We start from the raw sequence: 8,508 nt of genomic DNA, 5'->3' as shown, positions 1-8,508 counted from the left end.
GCTGGGACTACAGGCGCCCGCCACCTCACCCGGCTAGTTTTTTGTATTTTTTAGTAGAGACGGGGTTTCACCGTGTTAGCCAGGATGGTCTCGATCTCCTGACCTCGTGATCCACCCGTCTCGGCCTCCCAAAGTGCTGGGATTAGAGGCTTGAGCCACCGCGCCCGGCCAAACATTATGTTTCTTAATTACAGTCATTGGTTGTCAAGTCTCCAAGATAATAAGTTAAATTTCTGTGCCTCTCAGGTTACAGTTGGTCTCTTTTCTTCCTAATAAAACATGGAATCTGGCAATCAATCACTTAAGATACAAAATATCAATTCAAACCAAGCAAAAGCATTAAAGTTCTGAAGTCAAGGATCTATCTGAAAACATATCAAATTAGGTCAGGTTAATACCTGCAGAATACATCTGCCAAGGTGAAGCTTATGTCATGATTTCTCTCTAATTCTAGTTCTGGCACTTGATCATCAAGTAACCTGGGATAAATTAATTTCGTAAGGCTGAACAGAGACTAATGGATCTCATTTCAAAATGATCTTTTTCTTTTTTAACCCTTAACATCTATGCTAAACATTTAAGAAATTTGGTTATTTTTGTGTTTTCATAAGAGTAGGTCACAAATATTATATTTTGCATTTATTGCAGCATTTATTTTCCTCCAAAATAATTTATACACGCACTTTGAACAATTTGCAATTATTTCAAGGCAGGTGACAATAACTTTGTTTTATTGTGAAGTAAAACACACACAGTAGGCCGGGCACAGTGGCTCATGCCTGTAATCCCAGCACTGTGGGAGGCCGAGGCAAGTGGATCACCTGAGGTTGGGAGTTTGGGACCAGCCTGACCAACATGGAGAAACCCTGTCTCTACTGAAAATACAAACTTAGCCGGGCGGGTGGTGCATGCCTGTAATCTCAGCTACTCGGGAGGCTGAAGCAGGGGAATCGCTTGAACATGGGAGGCAGAGGTTGCGGTGAGCCGAGATCATGCCATTGCACTCCAGCCTGGACAAGAGTGAAACTCTGTCTCAAAAAAAATACATAAATAAACATACACAGTAGAAAATATATGTGTATTATAAAGAACAAAAATAGGTCGGGCCTGGTCACACCTGTAATCCCAGTACTTCAGGAGGCTGAGGCAGGTGGATCATCTAAGGTCAGGAGTTCGAGACCAGCCTGGCCAACATGGTATAAACCTCATCTCTACTAAAAACACAAAAATTAGCTGGGTGTGGTGGCAGGCACCTGTAATCCCAGGTGGTCAGTATGTTGAGAGAGGACGATTGCTTGAACCTGGGAGGCGGATGTTGCAGTGAGCTGAGACTGGGTCGTTGCACTCCAGCGTGGGCGGCGAGAACAAAACTCCATCTTAGAAACAACAACAAAATTAATATTTGTAACCTAGGTCAAAAAATATTTTTGAAACATTTGTTCAATGTCCCTTTAGAGAGGTTGAGTGCTGCATGGAGAAAGGGCAAAGGTGGGCCATGAGTTGCAAGACCCCTTTTGCAAATCCCACTCAGCAAGACATATGCTAAAGCAACCTGATCTTCTTGGAGGATATTTTTTGAGTAAAATCCTTGTGAGGAGGTCATGTGTACTACTACACCCAGAACTTTCCCTTGAACGAGACTTGTTAAATACAATATTCTCCATCTTGCTAGATTTCCAGTGATGTTTTAACAGCTCTCATACCCTAGGGTGCTTTTCAGTCTACCTTCCTTCTCTTGGAGAAGGCTGTCCACATATACAAAGTCTCTCCTAGCCGAGTGTGGTGGCTCACGCCTGTAATCCCAGGGCTTTGGGAAGCCCAGGAGGGAGGATCTATTTGAGGCCAGGAGTTCAAGACCAGCCTGGGCAATGTGGTGAGACACCCATTTCTACAACAAATTAAAAAATTAGCTGGGCGTGGTGGCCAGAGCCTTAGTGCTAGTTACTCAGGAGGCTGACAGGGGAGGATCCCTTGAGCCCAGGGATTCAAGGTTACAGTGAGCTATGATTGTGCCACCATACTCAAGCCTGGGCAACAGAGGGAGACGCTGTCTCCAAAACAAACAAAAAAGTCTCTTCTATTAGATCAGGGAATCTCTTGGCGTCATGAGGCATCATGTCTTCCCCACAACAGACTATAATATTATTAAGAATGGGAACTTGTTTTGATAAGGTCTCACTCTGTTGTCCAGGCTGGAGTGCAGTGGTGTGATCACAACTCACTGCAGCCTTGACTTTCTGGGCTCAAGGAATCCTCCTACCTCAGCTTTCTGGGCAGCTGGGACAACATGCACAAGCCACCTCAGCTAGCTAATTTATTTTTATTTTTTGTAGAGACAGGGTCTCCCTATGTTGCCCAGGGTAATCTCAAACCCCTGGGCTCAAGTGATCCACTTCAGCCTCTCAAAGTTTTGGGATTACAGACATGAGCCACCGAACCTGGCCAACAATGGGAACTTTATTTTCCATCCAAAAAACTTGTATTGGCTTTGCAGCAGCAAGAGGCCCTATAATGAAGGCCTTTCCTGTGTGACTTTTGGTGAGTGAAACCAGTCTTTGTGGAATAGGATGCAAGGCTCGCATCCCATACCTCATGATGTTCTCCATTTACCAGGGTCATATCATCCTGTTCCTACTCTGTATGGGAAGGAAGGGGAATTGTGGAAGAATTAGTCACTCGTTCTTTTCTTTTCCTAAACCACTTTGTACTTTTCTGCTTCAACACTATGTTATTATAGTCACTTAATAACTTAAATTTGTTTGTAGAGATGGGGGATCTTGTTATGTTGCCCAGGCTGGTCTCAAACTCTTGGGCTCAAGCAGTCCTCCCACCCTGGCCTCTCAAAATGTTGGGATTACAGGCATAAGCCGCTGCAACTGGCCTATTTAATAACTTTATCCTCTTTTGTAACTTGATACTCTCCTTGGGGTAATGATATTGTTTTTTTCTTCTTTGTAAATGACTGAATACCTAGAACAATACCCACCATCGAGTAGGTGCCAGTTTAGTGAATGAAAAGAAAGCAGACATTTGGATAATTTGCTTCTATTTGAATTTTTGAAAGAAGACGGAATAGTAAGGAACATACAGTCCAGTGCCCTACCTAGCTGGATTACTTAAGTCTTCTGCTTATCCAGATCAGTAAATTATATGGTTGGAGTAGATGAGACACTATTAACCAGAGGTCATTGGACTCCAGAGGATTTTTGAGCCCTTACCTCAAGCAAAATTAAAAACCACAAGGATCAGATGTCTTGGCAAACCTCTACTATACTACTCAGTCATTGGAGTAGGATACCCTGTCATTGCAATAACATACGTGGAAACCAAAATGGTATGTGCCTGTGGTGTCTACCTATACACTCACACACACTCTTCAGCTTGTTGGTACCTTTTCAGAGTCCCTTTGCTTGGCCCCAAAAGGTAAGATGGGAACAGATTCTAACAAATCTTTTTTTTTTTTTTTTGAGATGGAGGGTGGAGTGCAGTGGCACAATCCTGGCTCACTGCAACCTCCACCTCCTCCGCCTCCTGAGTTCAGGTGATTCTCCTGCCTCAGCCTCCCGAGTAGCTGAGATTACAGGCGTGTGCCACCACATCCAGCTAATTTTTGTATTTTTAGTAGAGACGGGTTTCACTATGTTAGCCAGGCTGGTCTCGAACTCCTGACCTCAAGTGATCCGCCCGCCTTGGCCTCCCAAAGCGGGCGGGATTACAGACGTGAGCCACCGCGCCCAGCCCCAGATTCTAATGAATCTTTTCAAGGCTGATTGTCTAAATCCCTCTGGCCCCTCTTAATAGACCCCGACCAGTCGACAGTGAGGTGAGTGCTTCATGCATGCGGAAAGGTGCACAAATACCAGTTAGTTCCAGCACCAGGGAGGTTGGGAGTCTGGCGTCGAAGACCGAGTATTTAACAAAAAAGATTCCAAGCGCGGCGGGACCGACCAACGCTGCGTAGAGGGGCTATGCTGACAGCTGGGTAGATTAGAAACTCGACTGACGAGGAACTGACTTGGGGAGCGTGTCGGGCGAACATCGCCAGGGCAGAGAAACCCCATCAGCTCCTGAGGTCATTCTTCCCGCGCCCCCACCGGCCTCTGCGCACTCTCAGAAGGCAGAGCGACCGCGCGGCCCGGAGGCCCCAGCGTTTCCCGCCGTTGGAGACTCTGAAATTGCCTTTTGGAACAAAACTTGAGTCGGAAAGGAAGCGAAGGGAAAGCGGTGTGAAGTCCTCCGTGCGGAAGAGTGAGCGGCGCCGTAGCGGGTAGCCGGAGGGGAAGCTTCCAGACCCGGACTTTGAGCAAAAGCCGCGCGCTCGACTCCTCTCGCTGCGCCTGCGTTCGGCCACCTCCGGGAGAGTTTCGGCTCTTTCCGTCAGTTCAGCTCGGGCCCTCTATTCCCGGCGCGCGTCGGCCCCCTACCCGATGCCGCCGGGTACGAGCTGTTCTGCACGCGGACGCGAGCTCGAGTCCCACCCGTTTTCCCCTTGCATCTAGTTTGTCCCCGACCCCCTCCCCGAGTCTCTTCCCTTCCGCAGTAATTCCCAGTCTCCGGTGGCGCGCGAGCCTGCGGACGGTGCGAGACGCGAGGGAGCGGGTCCCGAGAAGAGAGGTAACGCGACCGCTCGGAGCCCGCCTCTCGCCGCCCCGCGCCTCTCCCCGATCCCCTCGGTCTCCGGTGCGCGGGCCGTCTAGCCGCTCCAGCCGCGCTCGCGCACCCGTTGGCTTCCACAGCCTCGAGCTTGGTGCGCCGGGTTCGCGCCGGCGCGAGTACGCGCTCTGAGCTCTGGCTGGCTGGCTGGCGCGCACGCGTCCGAGAGGGCTCCGGGGCGGGGCGAGCCGCTGCCCCGGCGAGGATCGGGGTGATCTGCTGGAGCTCCGGCCGCAGCCTTGATTCCCGGCCTGCAGAACGGCCCTGGAGAGAAGCGGGGAGGCGGTGGTGGGGGCGGGGCGGCGTCCGGCTCTGAGAGAGCTGGGGGAGGAGCGCGGCGGCGACGGCGGCGGCGGCGGCTCTAGAGGGAGAGGTGAAGGAGGCGGAGGATCTCTTTTCCTCTTCTCAGACCCGGGAGCGTCTAGGACGCGGATCCCGGAGCTGGGGCGACAAGGCGATTGCGGGGACCCGGGCTAGGTGAGACTGGGGGTGCTGGGTGGCGGGGTTGGCGGGGGCTCAGAGGGGCGCCGAGGTGCGGGGAGCGGGTTGAAGGAGGAAAAGGGGGGAGGGGGTAGTTGTTGGGGCGGGGGAACGGGAAGGAGGGGAATGTGAGCCCTTAGAGACCCGAAGTGCCCAGAAGGTGGAAGGTTCCTGGGGTATGTGGGGCGGGCGAGACACCCGTGTCCGAGTTGGGGAGTTTCCAGAGGGATAGGCCGGGGAAACAATGGAGTGTGGGGGGGACTCTGGCGTGAGCGTGTGTGGGGTATTGGATTTTAAGAAACAACGAGCGAGATAGAAAAGAATGAAAGAATAGGATCATTTGGGATGAGAAGTACAATGAATTGGGAATGCAGTGGGGATGCGTAAGGTCACCTCCGTGGGTGTCCGAGGTCCTTAGGATTCGGGGGCAATAATGAGATTTGAAAATAAGGGATAGAAGGGCGTTCTTGGAATTGAAGGGGGAGACGGAATGGAAAATAAGGCAGAGAGGCAGAGACATAAAATAGATGGGGTTAGGACTTGGATTAAAACAGAAAGATAGATTCAGTCAGTTTTGGACTAGAGTGATATTTTTCTCATAATTCATCCAGAATGATTGGGTTCTTTTAGAAAGTGGATCTTTCTCAAGCTTGTCCTCTGCTAAGAAGTACAAGCCGTTCTTTAAATAATTTGATTATCACTTGTCCATTTTATTGATAAAACATGCCTGTGATAGTTACTTCCCCTCTGTTTAGCAGGCTACTGTACGTAATTTACCTATGGTTGATGAAGCAGGAGAGGACAGATCACCAAAAATATCTTGCTTTGAGTTAGGTCAGTGATAATGCAGAGTTCAGTGTTTTGGAGAGAACCAAAAGCTTGCTTGTTTTCAGTTTGATCAAAAGGTGATGGATAAAATTAAGTTATCTGTACTTTGTTAGAATTGCAGTTTCTCACTGAGAAATGTTCATGTACCATCTGCTACTGGTTTTATGTTTGTGGGAGAGAGTTGGGGTTCTGCCTTAAATTATTTCTTGATGTTAACTTCAGATAATCAGGCTGCCTCATACCTTCCGGTTTCAATTAAGGTGATTTGGGAATATTGTGGAAAAGTATCTCTGGGATTATGATCTTTGCATTTCCTTAATACTTGGATTTCCGGACGAAATTTATGATGGTACTGGATAGAAAATTGCTGATTTTGAAATTGTAATGACTGTTGTGTGCTCATAAATAGTCCATGTTAAGCCTTTTATTTGTTGGGCATTACATTTTGCTGACTCATCTAAGATTTTTGGACATTCATCAGTTTATATTTCTCAGCTAGGTCTTGGATGGTAGTATTTAGGTTACTTTATAAAGGTCCAAAATATGATTTAAATTGTCACTTTTCTTAGATGTTATGAAAATTCAACAAAGCAAGAAGTGAGTGCAGTGTTCTTATTAGTGACAATGTGCCTCTTTTTTTTTTTTTTTTTTTTTGAGATGGAGTCTTGCTCTGTTGCCCAGGCTAGAGTGCAGTGGCGTGATCTTGGCTCACTGCAACCTCTTTCTCCCGGGTTCAAGCGACCCCAGCCTCCCCAGTAGCTGGGATTACCACCGCACCTGGCTAATTTTTGTATTCTTAGTAGAGACAGGGTTTCACCATCTTGGCCAGGCTGGTCTCGAACTTCTGACCTTGTGATCCATCTGCCTTTGCCTCCCAAAGTGTTGGGATTACAGGCGTGAGCCGCTGCGCCCGGCCTCTTTTTTAACTGACCTCTTTCAGTGGGCTAGTCAAGGTGCTAAGATTTTTTTGAATGTATTATGTCATTTAATCCTCACAATTATTTCATATTTTGTAAATTAAGAGGTTAAATAATTTACTGAGATCACAGAACTAGTAAATAACAAAGCTTGATTCAGACCTAGGTGTATCGGATGCCTTTTTAAAAATCTTCACTGCCTGCTTGCTCTTTCTGCTTCACCCCCATCTTGGTTATAGTAAAGCAGCATGAACTGGTTGAAACTTGGGTCTGATAACTGTGATTTAGATGAAGATTAGGTGAGTAGGCTGTAGCCTACTCTGTAGAGTTCATTGAAAGTTTACCGCTCCTGTGATTTAACAAAGCTCTGGGATCCTGATAAATAGGGCTAAAACATCTTTTGCTAAGGATTTGTCTTGCGACCACACTTAGTTTTCTGTTTAGTCTTGTACTGCTGAGGTACTGTGCATACGTGGCACTCTTACTTGTAGAAGTCAAGACAGCCAGTTGTGGAGCCAAAACCAATTAACTCTGAAAAGCAATTGAAAACTGCTCAGTACTCAGGTGCCCTCCAAGCACCTGTTGAGCCCACAATTGGTACTAGCATTACCTCTAAATATAGATATGATCCTCTTAGAACCCAGGAGTGAAACAGCTAGAACTGAGGGAAACAGCTGCGGCCTGAGGGAGGAGCCACAGGTTATAGCCAAAACATGAGCATAGCCCCTGGAGGCTAATCAGACTAAGACAGGAGGGAATTTTCATTTGTTGAGCATTTATGTATTCAGGCACTGAACTCAGTGTACATTTTTACCTTATCAGTTAGTTGTATTATCCTCATTTTTCAGATGAGGCTCAGAAGGACTAAAAGTAACTTACACATGTAAGTCACTTTATAATGGCAGTGAAGAAAGTTTGTGTATACTATTCTAAAAATTGCTGCTTTCAGTTTTCCATTGTAGGGTCACCATATTAAAGCTGGGAACTAAAAGTCAGTCTTTCGGATCTACCTGACTTCTCTTATGTGTGTAACTGATTATTTCAGTCTTGCTGCTTTCATTGGAAACTGGAAGGAAAAGCTTGTATTTTTTGGATGTAATTGTTAGGAAATACAGTCCATTCATTATATTACCAAATGACCTGTAGAATATAATTCAGCTTCCTCAGTTGCTTAGTGTATATCTGCAGCAACATGAAAATAGCATGTCTATCCCTTCTCTTCTGGGATCTTCACTTTCTTTTTTTTTTTTTTTTTTTTGGGACAGAGTCTCGCTCTGTCCCCAGGCTGGAGTGCAGTGGCGCGATCTCGGCTCACTGCAAGCTCCGCCTCCCGGGATCATGCCATTCTTCTGCCTCAGCCTCCTGAGTAGCTGGGACTACAGGCGCCCGCCACCACGCCCAGCTAATTTTTTTTGTATTTTTAGTAGAGATGAGGTTTCACCGTGGTCTCGATCTCCTGACCTTGTGATCCACCCACCTCGGCCTCCCAAAGTGCTGGGATTACAGGCGTGAGCCACCGCGCCCGGCCAGGGATCTTCACTTTCAACAAAGTCATCTAGACTCTGGAGGATGACAGTGAAGCTTGCCTGTTACAGATTCTTCCACTTTTCTCTTTTTTTTTTTTTTTTTT

The 8,508-nt window shown here is 47.2% G+C and overlaps 1 protein-coding gene across 8 annotated transcripts in view; it reads left to right on the top strand.

Moving 5' to 3' along the window:
- The first annotated feature begins 4,424 nt into the window (after positions 1-4,424).
- SPATS2 (spermatogenesis associated serine rich 2) overlaps positions 4,425-8,508 on the top strand; it is a 171,357-nt gene continuing 167,273 nt past the window's right edge. For 3 of the 8 annotated variants that reach the window (XM_017894791.1, XM_017894790.1, XM_017894792.1), the window contains exon 1: positions 4,425-5,130. The gene's annotated coding sequence lies outside the window, so the exon portion shown is untranslated. The remainder of the gene's footprint in view (positions 5,131-8,508) is intronic. The other 5 variants (XM_017894795.1, XM_017894794.1, XM_017894796.1 and 2 more) reach the window with 4 other exon arrangements.

The sequence above is a fragment of the Rhinopithecus bieti genome, unplaced genomic scaffold, assembly GCF_001698545.2.
Source record: "Rhinopithecus bieti isolate Rb0 unplaced genomic scaffold, ASM169854v2 scaffold_24390, whole genome shotgun sequence".
Taxonomy (NCBI): Eukaryota; Metazoa; Chordata; class Mammalia; order Primates; family Cercopithecidae; genus Rhinopithecus; species Rhinopithecus bieti.
Note: the sequence above shows the minus strand (reverse complement) of the source record. Positions and strands in the feature narration are given on the sequence as shown.